At 45.9% G+C, this 14671-nt stretch overlaps 1 long non-coding RNA gene across 1 annotated transcript; it reads left to right on the forward strand.

The window, feature by feature from the left end:
• Positions 1-3286: 3286 nt before the first annotated feature.
• LOC144315264 (uncharacterized) lies at positions 3287-8239 on the forward strand. Its single transcript, XR_013381007.1, has 3 exons — positions 3287-3711; positions 3906-4418; positions 6205-8239. It is a non-coding gene; the product is annotated as an uncharacterized LOC144315264 (long non-coding RNA).
• Positions 8240-14671: the final 6432 nt, after the last annotated feature.

Consider the following 14671-nt stretch of genomic DNA (forward strand, 5'->3'; position numbering starts at 1 on the left):
AACGTAAGGTTGGGGAAGCCCGCTGGAGAGTGAAAATTCATGTGGGGAGAGGCCCCAATCATTCTTGTCACCCAGGCTTATGTCATCTTAGATCAGCTTCCCCCAGCTGCCCTCCAGGGAACCACAGGTGCATGAATGTGCTTCCCTGAGATGGGTGGAGCCCAGGCTAGATCAGCAGCATTGGCTGACCAACGTGGAGACCCACGCAAGATAAGACAGTCTTGCTTTAAACTACTAGACTTTTAGGGTGGTTTGTAAAACATCTTACAGTGGCAGTAAATACCTGATACAGGATAGTCATGGGAGTCACTTTTTAAAAAGCTGTGAAAACATCTGGCACTCTGCCTATCACATAGCGAGCGCTCACTAAATTAAACAAAATTCAATTTAACAAACATTGATAGAGTTATAGAGTTATAGAGAGTTATAGAGAGATAATTTAACAAACATAGATATGTGAGGTTGTAAGGGATGCAGAATTGCAAAAGACCTGATGTGAACTCTTTAGAAGCCAGTTCCTGTGGGAAAAATAGACACACAAACAAGTATAAGTCAGGCTGCCCTCCTATTACAACATTTATGTCTAAGTGATTTTTCCATTGTCGGCAAATAATCATGTTCTTTTCGTGGTATTTACTTGGTTTGAAAATGTGTTCAAGGGATGTGGTTTATTGAAAAAAAAACATAACAAAACAAACAAAACAAGCACATGGCCAAAATTAAGTTTTATTCGTATGTTCAGATATAGTGTTGTTTGCATTTATAGGAAATGATCTATACAGAAGTGTGGCCATGTGACATGCTTCATGTGGCCAAAGAAATGAAAAAAGCAGACATGAGGTCAGAGGCAGGTGGGGAGAAAGGGTAGGTGGGAAAATCTTAATTCCTAGAATGACCAGGAGCTTTGATTCTAAGGATGCCTAAGGAGTAGAACACTGCCTTGGCAGATTGTCTTTCTGCTTACTCCAAAATATTCTAGAGGTTTTGGGGGCTAGGATTAGCGTAGGGAGGAGAGAGAGAAGGAGTGGGGTTTTGCAGATGGGACCTTTGATACGCAGGAGTTTGGCTGAGCTCTATTCTCTGAATTCATGCTCTCTAGGGAGAAGGCCATCTGGGTGGTCTGATGGCACTGTGTGAAGAGCCTTGGTTTGGGAGCCAGGGACCCTAGTTTTAGTTCCAGTTCTGACCCTTATGAATCTTTGCTGTGTGACCATGGACAAGTCACTTTCCCTTCCTGGGGATTGCCCGAGGTGATTTCTAAGGTCCCTTCTAGTTCAGAGTCTACAGCTTCAGGTCTCAGTCACCCATTAAGTTAAAGGAGGAAATTGAGATAAGAGCAAACTGAAAAGCCCTTCTGACAACACACGTGGATCCTTGGAAGATGGAGCTGCTCAGAAAATCCAAACAGAGGTCAGTAGGTGGACCCTGCAGATTTGGGTTCCCCACTGAATGTGGAGGGGCCAGATGGTCCTCATGGACTCCATAGGTCCTGGATGCTCCCCAATCTGTCGTCCTCTTGCTGGGCCAGCTCCCAGACCCCTAACCTGGTCCACTGAGGACCTCCTCCCTTTCCTCCTAAAGCAAGGCTATTGGAGGGGTTTCTAATAGATGACTACAAACCATCTCAGAGATAACTGGATGATTTCTGGGACACCTTTGGGGAGACATAATCCTCATCACCTCCTGAAGCACCCCTGGGAGACAGTCAGGGACAAAAAGCAGAAGCTCCTGCTTAGATCTAAGTCATCGGAAGTGACCTCCCTCTCTGGCTGATGATGAATTCTTGACTGCAGGTTTTCAAATCATATCCATCATAGCACTGACGTCCCATTGATTGGCTTCTCACCAGAGGAGGCCCTCTGAGGGGCAGGAAGCCCCTGTCCTAGACCAGAGAGGCAGTAGGGGCAGGCCATGCCACCATGGCGTGAGTGCCCAGCACTCACTGCAAGGCTGGGCCAACAGAGGCAAGACCAGTCATCCCATGTGAAATGGGGTTGCCCTCGGTTCCTTTCTCACTTCACAAAAGGAAACAGAGTATAAACAGCATCATTCAGAACATTGTCCTTCTCCCATTGTCCCACAGGGTCATCCTCTATTTGTGCGTCCCCCTCTCCTTCTCCAAACACCATTCAGCCTCACCTCTGGGATCATTGGATCACTGAGGCCCTGCCACTCACTACACATCACCCAAACTCAGATGCGTAAGACAAAACTGTCTCGTTCTGCTCACAGACTTTGTGGGCCAGGGGTTCAAACAGGAGATGGCAGGGACTGCTTATCTCTCCTTCACAATGTCTGGGCCCTCAGTTGGGGAAGCATGGGGCTGGGGTCATCAGGAATCTCATCCATTCACAGGTCTGGCAGGTGGCACTCGTTGTGGGCTGGGATCTCAGTGGGTTGGCAGCCAGGACACCCACACGTGGCCACTCCACAGGCTTGAGCTGCCTTACAGCGAGGTGGCCTGTCTGATGTGTGGCTCAGAGTCCAGGGCTCTGACTGTAAGTGCTCCAGGGAAAAAGGAACTGCCAGGCCTTTTGCCCTGTAGCTTTGGAAGTCACAGAACATCACTTCTGACACATTCAACTGATTGCAAGCAAGTCAGAAACCTGCCCAGATTCAAGGGAAGGGGTATCCCAGGGATGATTGTGTGCATTTGCTAACATGTTTAAAACCCTCCAGAGTAGCCTATGTTGCCAGATCCAAGCTAGGCCTCGTGTCACTCAGTCACTTTCTCTGTAAGGAGCCCCTTTCTCTTTACTTCTTGGATCCTAGGATGCTTTGGAGGCAACCATGGGGAAGTGGCTTAAGTGTTTCTTGGTTCTTTGGCCTTAGTTGAGTTTAAAAGTGGTAGAAATTCTGTGGGAAGCCCTCCGATTTACTCTTCCTCCGATCCGTGGCCCTGCCCTGCTATCTTACCACTGCACCCAGCCCCTGCTTTGATGGCTGTGTCGCAGGTCCCCAGGAGTAGTCTGGCACCCTCTTGCATATCCTTGCAGAATGAATTCAACACCAATGATCTGTGCCTGGCTCAGCACAGATCTCTCCTCAGGCCATACCTTCATGCCAAGCCCTTGCCTTACCATACTTTCTGACCACAATTGTTTCTCCCCTATGGAGTGGCTTGGCCTGCAGTTCCAGAAGGCATTGGCCTGCAGTACCTAGCACAGAGCCGGCACTGGGAACTTGCTTAATAAAAGATTGATGAATAAATGAACCCTGATTTGCATATGCTGTGGATAACTCAAGGGATCTGATTCAGCCTGACTCACCAGAGGATGGGTGGGGATTTGAGCAATGGAGGGCCTTGCATATTCCCAGAAGGGAGGTAGTATAGCATGTGTGTGTGCGCGCGCGCGTGCGTGCACGCGCCCATGTGAGTGGGGGGGGGGTGCCGCTGTGCACGTATGTCTTGGAGGGACTGGGAATGGGTAGTGATGGTCCTGTGGCATGATATTACAGGCTGCGGCCAGCACTTGACACCACAGGATTACCTGGCTTCTGAAAATCTGCCCTTTATAATCTCCATTGCTTGGAAACTTTTCTGGTCACGTTGAGCAAACCCTCCAAATGCCAGGCTACTTGTCAAGTTTCTAGGGGCTCAGATCCCTGCTGCTTTTTCTTTTCCCTCCCAAAGTGTGTGGATAAATCACCAGAAGCTGCTTCTTCTTTTCCTTCCTGAAGTGTGTGGATAAATCACCAGAAGCTCTCTGGGTAAGCCTGACCTCACTTGAAAGGACCTATTTAGGATAGATGTGCGAATGGGGGAAAGGGTGTCTAGACTTGTAGGGCCTTATGTCAATGGGAGAAATGACAAGAGTAACTCTGCTAATCAGTCAACCCAGCTAGAGACCTGCAGTCCCGAGAAAACTTTTAGGAACAATCTGCTATGTGTTTCTCATTTACAGAAAAAGAAAACCAAAAATCAACAACAACAAACAAAGAAAGAGACTTCCAGGCTTCCTGCAGTGAGAGAGCTATTGGCTGGGATGGTATCTCCAGGGAGAAAGGACTGCATGCTGACAGCAGGAGTCTTCATTGCACATAAATGAGCTTGCTTCTTTTTCTTTCTTTTTCATACCCCGTGCAGATCCACAGCTCCGTGCACAGGAATTTGCCATGCGTGGGCATCCCCAATGCAGTAGACTTTTCTATACGCTACTTCTAATCTGAACAACATCTCAACGAGAGGTGGATTCTTACTTCCAATCTACAGATGAAAAAACAGAGGTTCAGAGAAGTGAACTCAATTGCCCAGAACACACTGCTAATAAGTGAATGAGACAGATTATTTATTCACTTAATGAACATACTAGGTGATGCATTAAGCACTGGAGAAAAAAGGATGACTAAAATGTGTTGGTTCTGGCCAACAAGAAATTCGGGGCAGGAGAAGAAGACAGCAATTACCCAATAATACGGTAAATGCAATGACAGAGCCATACATTGAGCATTAGGCTAAGCACCAAGAGGGGCATCTAATGCAGCTGGGGTGGGTCAGGGAGGGCTTCCTGAAGGAGGTGATGTTTGAACTGAGTAGGATAAGCAGGAGTTACTTCAGTGAAGAGAGGCCATGGGATGGGGTAGAGAATTCCAGAAAGAGGAGGTAGGACAATCAAGGATGGAATTAAAAAAAACAGCAGAGCATGTGGAACCATGACCAGTTCTGTGTTGCACTGTGTTGCACCCCCAGTTGGTCCAACTGGGGTTTATCTGATCTCGAAATGCAAGCACTCTTCCACTGTGCCTGACTTCCCGAACTAGTTGATTCTGGAGGTCATGGCAAGCGCGTTGCCTTCTGGGGGCTTTGGATGTCCAGTTTTTACTTTTGGAAGTCCCTTCCTATGGCATTAACAGGATGTAGGACGGGTTCCTGGCACTTCTCCATTGTGGCTTCTCAGCAGGGCTTAAAGGGGACCAGGAGGTAGCTGTGCCCAAGGCTTTTGACTTCACCGAGGGAAAGTCAGTGCACCGCCCCAAGCTTCCTGACTGCCCTGCAGCGTCTTAGAAGTAGGCCAAAGATCACCAGGGAACAGTGGCTCCTGGGTTCAGTGCCACAAAGCGAGCTGTGATGAGTCAGAATGAAGCAACAGTTGCATACACCGACAGGTCCAGTTGGCAGCAGGTAAAGATATTACCTCAGTGAAAGAAAGACAAGGGCTGAAAATGGGCAAGGTCTAAGTGTGCCAAAGATCTGCTGTGTTCTTTCTTTCTTTCTTTCTTTCTTTCTTTCTTTCTTTCTTTCTTTCTTTCTTTCTCTCTTTTTTTTTTTTTAGGGGGGATAGCCACGGTAGGAGTGGGGGGGGAGGTAAGGGAGGGAGACCTACGATACATGCATTTACATTTCCAGCCCCTGCTTGGACAGATCCTATTTCCACAGGCTGACCCCAGATCATCCTCACCACGTGGCTTTTTGATATCCTTTCTCATGGGGCGAGGACCTGAGGATACAGACTTTTCGGTTCAGTCAGAGAATACCTTCTCCTGCAAGGCAGGCCTCATGCAGATAGGCGGAGTTCCTGTCCTGCTGTGAGAAGTTCACAGGAAGCACCACGGTGGCTGATGGGTTAGGGTGACCTTTCTATGAAGCTCCTTTTGGTGTGGGGCCTGGAATCCTAGCGCCAGGAGCTGGGAGTAAACTTTGGCATTTGATGGGTCAGGAAACTGAGTTGAAGCTAAGAAGGGAGTGACTCGCCAAAGGTTTTAAGACTCAGATTAGACACAGAACTCAAAGCTTAGTGCTTCTTGCACATGTTGGCTTGCGCAGTCCCCCCTCACCCTCCCCCAGCACCCCCCTACCCCTGCAATCTTGCTGCTGTGCCCATGTCACGAAGCCTCAAATACTCTTTAATTATCTTTTAGATGAGCATTGCTGTTTATTTACCTTTTCTTTACTAAGAGAAGCCACTTGAAAGGCCACATTTCCTTGCTCTTTGCCCATCACATTGTCTAAGACAGAATTGACGCTAAAAGTGTTTGTTCCTATCGTATTTCTACTCTTGAATGCACAAACAGAGACCCCACTGGGAGCTGAGATTTGGTGGATCATTTTGATTTAAATGGGACCTCACATTTAACAGGTCTTCCGGTCTATTATCTTGCCTGGCCCTGTTCAAATAAAGCTATATTTTCTGGGTTATTTTTGCAATCATAATTCTTGACAGGAAAATCCTCCCATCGAATCATTGCTTTATTTCTTTGTTTCAGGAGATTATCTAGCGTGTCTAATAGAGCAACAAGTCACGTCCCGTGGCTCCAGGTCGGCTCTTCTACAGCATACCAGAATCAACCACAAAGCCCTTGCCTCCAACCTCACCCAAGTCAAGCGTGGAGGTGGGGCTGCTCTCTGTCCTCGGGGGAGCTGGAATCTATGACCAAATGGGTATGTTCTTTCTTGATTTCTCCGGGGTTCCCCAGAGAGGTGGCATTCCTGGATGACGGGGTACAGAGAGCTCTGAAATTCACTTTTCCATGAAGCAACATAAGCTCAAATCTAAGAAAGAATGGTCCAGCTGGGAGTTGTCGGAATATTGGCGGAATATCCCTTCTTGCGATTAATTCATTCATCTGGGATAGAAAAGGCATCTCTTGGGGATGATTTAGGTCAGCGGTGTCCAACCGCTTTCAGGATGGGGAGCGCATTTTAATCTCAAAAAATTTATAGACCTGCAGATAAAGATACTTACATTTGAGAAATGCATGGGTGGAGCAAATGCTTAATAGTAGAGGCTATCACCTTTGAAGGAATTTGAAGGCTGGTAATCACAGTCTTTTCTTGTTTTTTTTTTTTTTAATAATAAATTTATTTTTTTATTGGTGTTCAATTTGCCAACATACAGAACAACACCCAGTGCTCATCCCGTCAAGTGCCCCCCTCAGTGCCCGCCACACATTCACCCCCATCCCCCGTCCTCCTCCCCTTCCACCACCCCTAAGTTCATTTCCCAGAGTTAGGAGTCTTCCATATTCCGTCTCCCTTTCTGATATTTCCCACCCATTTCTTCTCCTTTCCCCTCTATTCCCTTTCACTATTATTTATATTCCCCAAATGAATGAGACCATATAATGTTTGTCCTTCTCCGACTGACTTATTTCACTCAGCATAATACCCTCCAGTTCCATCCACGTCGAAGCAAATGGTGGGTATTTGTCATTTCTAATGGCTGAGTAATATTCCATTGTATACATAAACCATCAAAATCCTAGAGAAGAACACAGGCAACACCCTTTTTGAACTCGGCCACAGTAACTTCTTGCAAGATACATCCACGAAGGCAAAAGAAACAAAAGCAAAAATGAACTATTGGGACTTCATCAAGATAAGAAGCTTTTGGACAGCAAAGGATACAATCAACAAAACTAAAAGACAACCTACAGAATGGGAGAAGATATTTGCAAATGACATATCAGATAAAGGGCTAGTTTCCAAGATCTATAAAGAACTTATTAAACTCAACACCAAAGAAACAAACAATCCAATCATGAAATGGGCAAAAGGCATGAAGAGAAATCTCACAGAGGAAGACATAGACATGGCCAACATGCACATGAGAAAATGCTCTGCATCACTTGCCATCAGGGAAATACAAATCAAAACCACAATGAGATACCACCTCACACCAGTGAGAATGGGGCAAATTAACAAGGCAGGAAACCACAAATATTAGAGAGGATGTGGAGAAAGGGGAACCCTCTTACACTGTTGGTGGGAATGTGAGCTGGTGCAGCCACTCTGGAAAACTGTGTGGAGGTTCCTCGAAGAGTTAAAAATAGATCTGCCCTACGACCCAGCAATTGCACTGTTGGGGATTTACCCCAAAGATACAGATGCAGTGAAACACGGGGATACTTGCACCCCGATGTTTCTAGCAGCAATGTCCACAGTCTTTTCTATATGCGATCCTGAAGCTGACTTCCTGCTGTCACCCTGCATTTCTGTGACTCTCTGTGCCTGTCTTCACCACTGGACTTGGAAGCACCACGAGGACAGAGTTGGTCTGACTTGTTTACTATCTATTATATACTCTGCATGCAGTCTGGTTCCTGGCACAAAGTAGGCACCCTCTGTGCCTTATTTGTAGAATGAATAAATTAATACACTAGAAGTGTCAGAGTAGGGATGCCTGGGTGGCTCAGTGGGTTAAGCATCTGCCTTCAGCTCAGGTCTTGATCCTGGGGTCCCGGGGTCCTGTAGGGCTCCGCAGCACCTGCTTCTCCCTCTCCCTCTGCTACTCCTGTTGCTTGTGCTCTCTTGCTTTTTCTCTCAAATAAATAAATAAAATCTTTCTTAAAAAAAGAAGTGTCAGAGTATATGTACGTGAGTCATCCTCTTTAGTCCGTCTGCAGGTACTGATTCATGCAAATACGGTGCCCCCATCAATGGGAGCCCACAGACTGGACATCATGGATTTAGATTTACATCCCCTATTTTGTTCCATTTTCCCCCACAGGGAGCCTAATGTTCAGTAGACCACAAACACTGGCCTCTGGGTTTAGAGGCACATGATAGCTAAAAGTGGGAGCCAGCCCCAGTTGACCTCTCGAACTCCCTCCCTAAATGATAGATCCATGAAGAGGACAGAGTGCGCAGCTTAGAAGGCCTGGAACTTCCCAATACCCGCTGAGACAGGGACATTGATGATGGCTTCTTTCAAGAGCCAGTTTCTAACATTTGTAGGAGCAAAAGGTAAGCTGATCTCTGTGAGCCTCTAGATCCTCTAGTTGTTATTTCAACCCCAAACAGGCTTGCAAGGGTACTTTGCCTATTTCCTCTGTCAACCTATTTGCGCCGAGTGTTGATAACTGAAGTGACACCCAGTAAACACCCTTTGTCTTGTAAGACTGACAAGGCTGGAGGGGAGATGAGTAGGGAAATCTAGGAGTTGAAAGAAGGAACGCTTGGATTTCCAAAAAATGTGTGTGCATCCGTCGTCAGAGAGTGTGTGGGTTATTACTTAAATACTGACGTCTTTCTTCCCCTCTTCAGTTAAAGCAGCCTCTTCTCTTGCTTCTCCCTGCATCTTTCTGTCCTCTCCAAACAAAGAAAAGGAGAGTGATGTTCCAGGTGGGAACACATCAGGGAGGTTTCCTGCTTGGGATTCAGAAATTCACAGCCCGGAGGAAATGAGCGAAAGAGAGGAGAGAACAAGAGAGATGAAAAACCGAATCTCCGCCACCTGCTATTTAGTGATTAGCTCCCAGATAAGGAAGGCGAAGACACATTCCAGAAGCTCAGGACTTGCCCAGACGGAACTCAGTGTACAGGGGGGTTCAGGGCGGGGTGGGGGAGTAGAAGCCAGAAGTGGGAGGGGACGGCTGGGCTGCTGAAACCCCATCCATCAATTCTCTCTTAAAACCTTCCCTTTACATGCAGCTCTTATAAATGTCAGCCCTCTCCGTGCCCTCTCTCTCCTTCACCCCACCTTACCTGTTTTGGTTTATGTGAAGGAATCTTGCAAAGATTGGCTCTTTCCCTAACCTACTGCATGATCCTGGGCAAATCACTTCTTAGATTTTGGTCTAGGGGGCCACTATCTCTTGACTTGCGGTAGCTTAATCGAAAGCAGAAGAAAAGAGGTCAACAATAACACCCAACCAACCGAACAAAAGAAATCGGCCCCCCAAACACCATAATGCTGGGTAGGAGAAGCCCTGGTGAGTGCGCAGGTGAGCGGCCTTCGTTGTGGTTCTTACTTGTGTGCACACCAGGCTGTTAGACTGGAAAGGAAAAGCAAGTGTTTATTCACTCCCTCACTGGAGGAGCAGGCTGCTGGTTTGTGGTGCTTTCCTTCTAGGTGGAAAGGGGGTGCACACGGTTTCTGCGCAGGCTTCTCTTGTGCAGGGCCACCACCCTGACCCCAGGTTTTGAGCAGAGGGGGCGGGGTGCCATGTACCTGTCTGGGGTGTGTAGCCTCTTCCCTCATTAGCCTTTTCTGCTCCCTTTGTTCTTGTGACTGACAGTGTCTTGTCCTTGACAACAGCCATGTGTTCAATTTTTCCAACATGGTGAGGTCAGCACATTGGCTTTTAGCCTCTAGAGCAGGTAAGAGCCATTGAGCCTTGACAGATACAAGAGCAAGTTGCTAATTCACTCTGATTTTCATTTTGCACTCCTCCCGTAAAAGATAAATGTGGAGCCATGGACAATTACGCTATAGTAGAAAATAAATACTCTGGTGATTAAACACTGGAAATCACTAGCTTCAAAATTTCTCTAAAAATACAGCCCCAGATGTCATGCAAACTCCAATCAAACACGGGCTATAAAAATCAAACCGTAGACATTGCCTTATGAAGTGTTCACAGATGTAACACGAGTAGAAATTCTCACAGCTTAGAAAAGCAGGGCTTATGCTTTCTTCCTTTTTTTCTTGAGGAGGGGGGATGGGGAGTTGTGCATCAAACTGCTCATTTCAATATGTGATTTGCCTCAAAGAGTTTCTGACTTAATTTATTTTCTCACCAACCCAAACCAATTCAAAAAAACATTTATTGAAACCCGAACAATCTACTTTTGGTTGACGAGTGCTAATAGGTGCAATGTTACCCCTGTCAACTTATAAGATCACCTACTGAGCTTGCAGCTAAACAGGAAAAAGTAAATTGAACTGGAGTTTGAATTTGTTTCCTTCTAAATTCCCTGCTATGGTTGGACAAGTACACCACTTAATGAGAAACAAATTGCACTGTGGGCATTTCTTTATTAAAAAACAAATTTTTCCTTTTTTTTTTTTAAGTTGTAAGATATTCACATCTTAGTATTGGATGTGCCTCTAATGCAGAGGGGCTATATCTGTATGAAAAAACAGATAAATGCTGTCAAAAAGTCTGTTTTTTCAAGACTCCTTTGCTAGTTCCTGGGCTAAATAAGTATTTCCAGCGAAAACTGACAAATATAATTATTTCTGGACTTTGTTTTATTTTTCCCAATAGACCAGCCTCTCTTCTGTCTTTGATTCCATGGAGAGGTAGATTCCCTTGAGCAATTTGTCAACATTATGCCATTTTTAGTTTGAGAGTTTTTCTTGGGGTATCTAATAGGAGGAAATAGGAGGGTGTGAGCGAGCATATGTGGGCACCCACGTTCCCTACGTGCATGTGTGTAGTGCCAATGATGGTGTATCACCGCTGCATTAAAATGCCACACCAGCTCTTTGAATAAATCAGACAATTTGCTCCAAACAGTCAGCTCAACATTATCTTCTCTCTCCTCTTGACTTGTAGTTAACTAAGAGAATGTGGCCATTAAGTGTGAACATTCTAGACTTCACCAGCTGGTATCAAAGATCCTTTCCTCCCTCCCCTCTGGGTGCACACTACTTCTGTTTTCTGGTCAGGGACGGCCAGAGTTCATCTGCTCTTCCGTTCATTCATTTAGTCACTTACAAAATAGGGAGTCTTAAAAAACAAAAAACAAAAACAAAAACAAAAAACAAAAACAAAATAGGGAGTCTTCTAGGTGCTGAGGATGCCAAAGAGAACAGGACAAAGAAGGTCTCTAACCTTTTGAGGATTGCATTCTGGGATGAGAAGACAAACAATAAACAAAATAAATAAATAAACACCATAATCTCAGGTCATGATAATTACCATGGAGACTGAAAACCCGAGAGAGATGACAGCAGATGACAGTGTCGATTTGGAGACGGAGACCAGAGAAGTGCTGCCTGAGAAGGTGCTGTGTGAAGACAGGCGGGCGGTGGGTGATGGGGGAGGGTGGCATGCAGCGGGGGATGCTGTGTGCAGAAGAAGCAGAGAAGGTACAGCACCTCAGCAGGCCAAGTTTAGCTCGTTCAAGTGAGCTGTCCCTTCTCTGCATTCTCCCTGAGGGGATTTTCTTGACCCTTTTGTAAACCAAGTGGGAAGTTGTACTCAGGCTGGGAGGACTATGAAGATCTGGGATGCTTTATTAAGGGAAACTGAAGTGTCGCTTTCCTTAGAGTAGAAGGCCTTGCAGGAGAGGTTGAAAACCTATACCCCTGTGACCCCACTTTTGCCAGGAACATGTACCTTCGGGGAAGTCCCTTCTCCAGTCTGACTTCAGTTTCTTCCTGAAATAAGGATGTAGGATCGCGTGATCTTAAATTCCTTTCCAGGGCAGACAGTCTCTGAGCCCTTTGAGAACAGAAGCTGGAGTTGCATTTCCCTGCTTGAGAATGTCCTATTAATATGGACTTGCTCACTAGGATGTTCAAAGCCAAGGCCGAGGTAAAAACTCCAGCATATGAACTGGAGTTCCACCTGGCTGCTTCCTCCAGGAGTCCAAAGAAGCCACGTTCAGAGACTTGACATCTTTAGTCTCCTTGATTTGGTCTGTGCTATGGCTTTAATCAGTAGGGAGCCAGGCAACCAATAGAGAGAGTTCTATGGAGACGTCAGATCTCACAACATGCGCTGAGCTGAGGCACCCTGGCCATATGCAACCGTGTGAGGAAGGGCAGGTCTGATGGCAGAGAAAGGGCAGACTGGGGTCCCAGGGCCTTAGCCTTCAATAATACATGATCTCTCCTTACACGGGGTTTTGGTTAAAGGCAGCCCTTTACTGTGATCCTCTGGCTTGCTGACATGGAAGCAGCTTTTTTTAAATCCTCCCTGTAATCAACAGAGAATCCCATGGCTCTGTTGGGTCTGCTGGATGGTGTTTTATCAGTTCAGGGTGAACAACATCCCAAAGCCCAGTAAAGGTAGAGGATCAAGTGGTATTATTCATGTATGTGTGTTGAGCATCCTTACCATACGGAAGAAGGCATCTAGAGAGACACGTAGTGAATTAGATGTAGTCTTTGACCTCACGGAATCTCCTCAACATGGGCCCATAGGCACAGGTCCGAGAGAAGGGAGGGATGGATATAATGAAGGGATGGTGGTGGTGGTGGTGGATGAGTTGATACTTTGACTCAGTCTTTACCACACTTGGAGTAATTACGCCTTCAAAGGTCAGAGACAGGGGCAAGGAAGGGCATTTCCAGACAAGGGAACAGAATGAGTAAAAGCTGGGCACAGCCTAGAACTTCCAGGAAGACCATCAATTTATCTGAGCTTCAAGAGAAGGGACCCTCCGAAGTTTAACTAACTCCAAGAGTTTGACACAAAGAAAAGCCAGAGCTCTGCCTCTTTGGAATGCAGATGCTTTTGATCCTGCTGTACCAGTTCCCATTCCAGAAGCACAGCTCCCTCCTTCCCCCTTCCCCTCCCTCCTCCCTTCCCCAACCACAGGTGCAGCAAACCTACCAGGAGGGCAGGCCTCTGGTTTTCAGTAGCTAAACTGGCATCCTTCATAATCAGGGGAATATCTTAAAATTCCATCCGTTTTGGCATTCTGATGATTTGCTGCAGAGTTGGAAATCAACTTTAATCTCAGGCTGCCTCCTTGTTTCCTTGCTGTGATTTCTAAATGCCATTTCTGCCTCACCCTCCTCCATCCAGACACGCTTTATCTCGGACACGAGTCTCTGGAAACTGCCTTTTTCCTCTCTGACTTCAGTCCCCAGATCTTCCACGAAGACAGTCACCTGTCTGTAATCCCCATGGTCCAGACGCTTCTGAGAAGCAAAACCACATGCTCCCCATCCTCTGGTCATGCGCACATCACCGTGGCTGCGTCCCGACGCAATCCTCCTTTGTCGTTCCCATCAATATTTTTGCATCCCAGGATATGCCAGCCAACTGACTCATATTTACTCTAGACAAGCATTTGATGATCACACAGAGCTTTACCAGCTAGTTATTTTCTGGCCTCCTTAGTTTATGGTCTTTATATGCCTTCTCTTAGCAGTGGCAATGCCGCTAGTTAGGCAGAATGATCTTTTATGATCAGACTCTTGGCCATATAGTAGTAATAACGGTAATAAGGAATGACTTTTATGATGCAGTGCTTTTATAGAAGACTCTCACCTCCCCAGTGCTCAAGGTAACCTTTGAAACACATTTTCCTATTTACCAATGAGGAGACTGAGGCCTAAAGAGATTAAGGGACTGGTTTAATGTCACTCGATTGGATAGAGATGAGAAGGGTTCAAACTCAGGACTGTTGAAGGAACAGTTTTGGGATATAAAGCATGTTCGGAATTCTGTCCTGGTCCACCCGTACTTTCTGGAGACTTGCCAAACCAGAGGTTCTCCAACACCAGTGGGTTTTAGAATTACCTGGGGGCTTGTTCAAAATGTAGACGACCCCTCTCCCTCTTACACATTCTGAGTCTGATGTGATGGGGCCCTAGAGTTTGCATCACTACCAGGGACCCTGAATGTCAGTGATGCAGGAGCCTGTGTGGAGAAATCGCTGAACAGAGTGGAGAAGCTTGAGTCTAATAGTCTAAAAAATGCTCTCTTTTTCATTTACCCTTCATTGTATGCAAATTTAAGTTCATTCAGGGAAAGACAGTTTGCATTCTGCTTTCGTTCTTATAAAATATCACTTTAATCTTATTTTAAACGGCTGCATTGCTGGAAGACCATTTTATCCTAAAGAGAATTTCATTTCTGATCATTTCAGATAGGTCTCTGATTTTAATGCTCCTTTCCCTTCTTTTAATATGACATCATAATCCTCTTCGCATCTAGATTTTGTGTTATATTGGTGTTTTTTCATGGAATATTGCCAGGGCTGGCATAAGTGATGGAGTTGTCAGAATTGTATTCTAAATGAGAGTAAAATTCAAATAAGGACCCAAAT

The sequence above is a fragment of the Canis aureus genome, chromosome 6 (assembly GCF_053574225.1).
Source record: "Canis aureus isolate CA01 chromosome 6, VMU_Caureus_v.1.0, whole genome shotgun sequence".
NCBI lineage: Eukaryota > Metazoa > Chordata > Mammalia > Carnivora > Canidae > Canis > Canis aureus.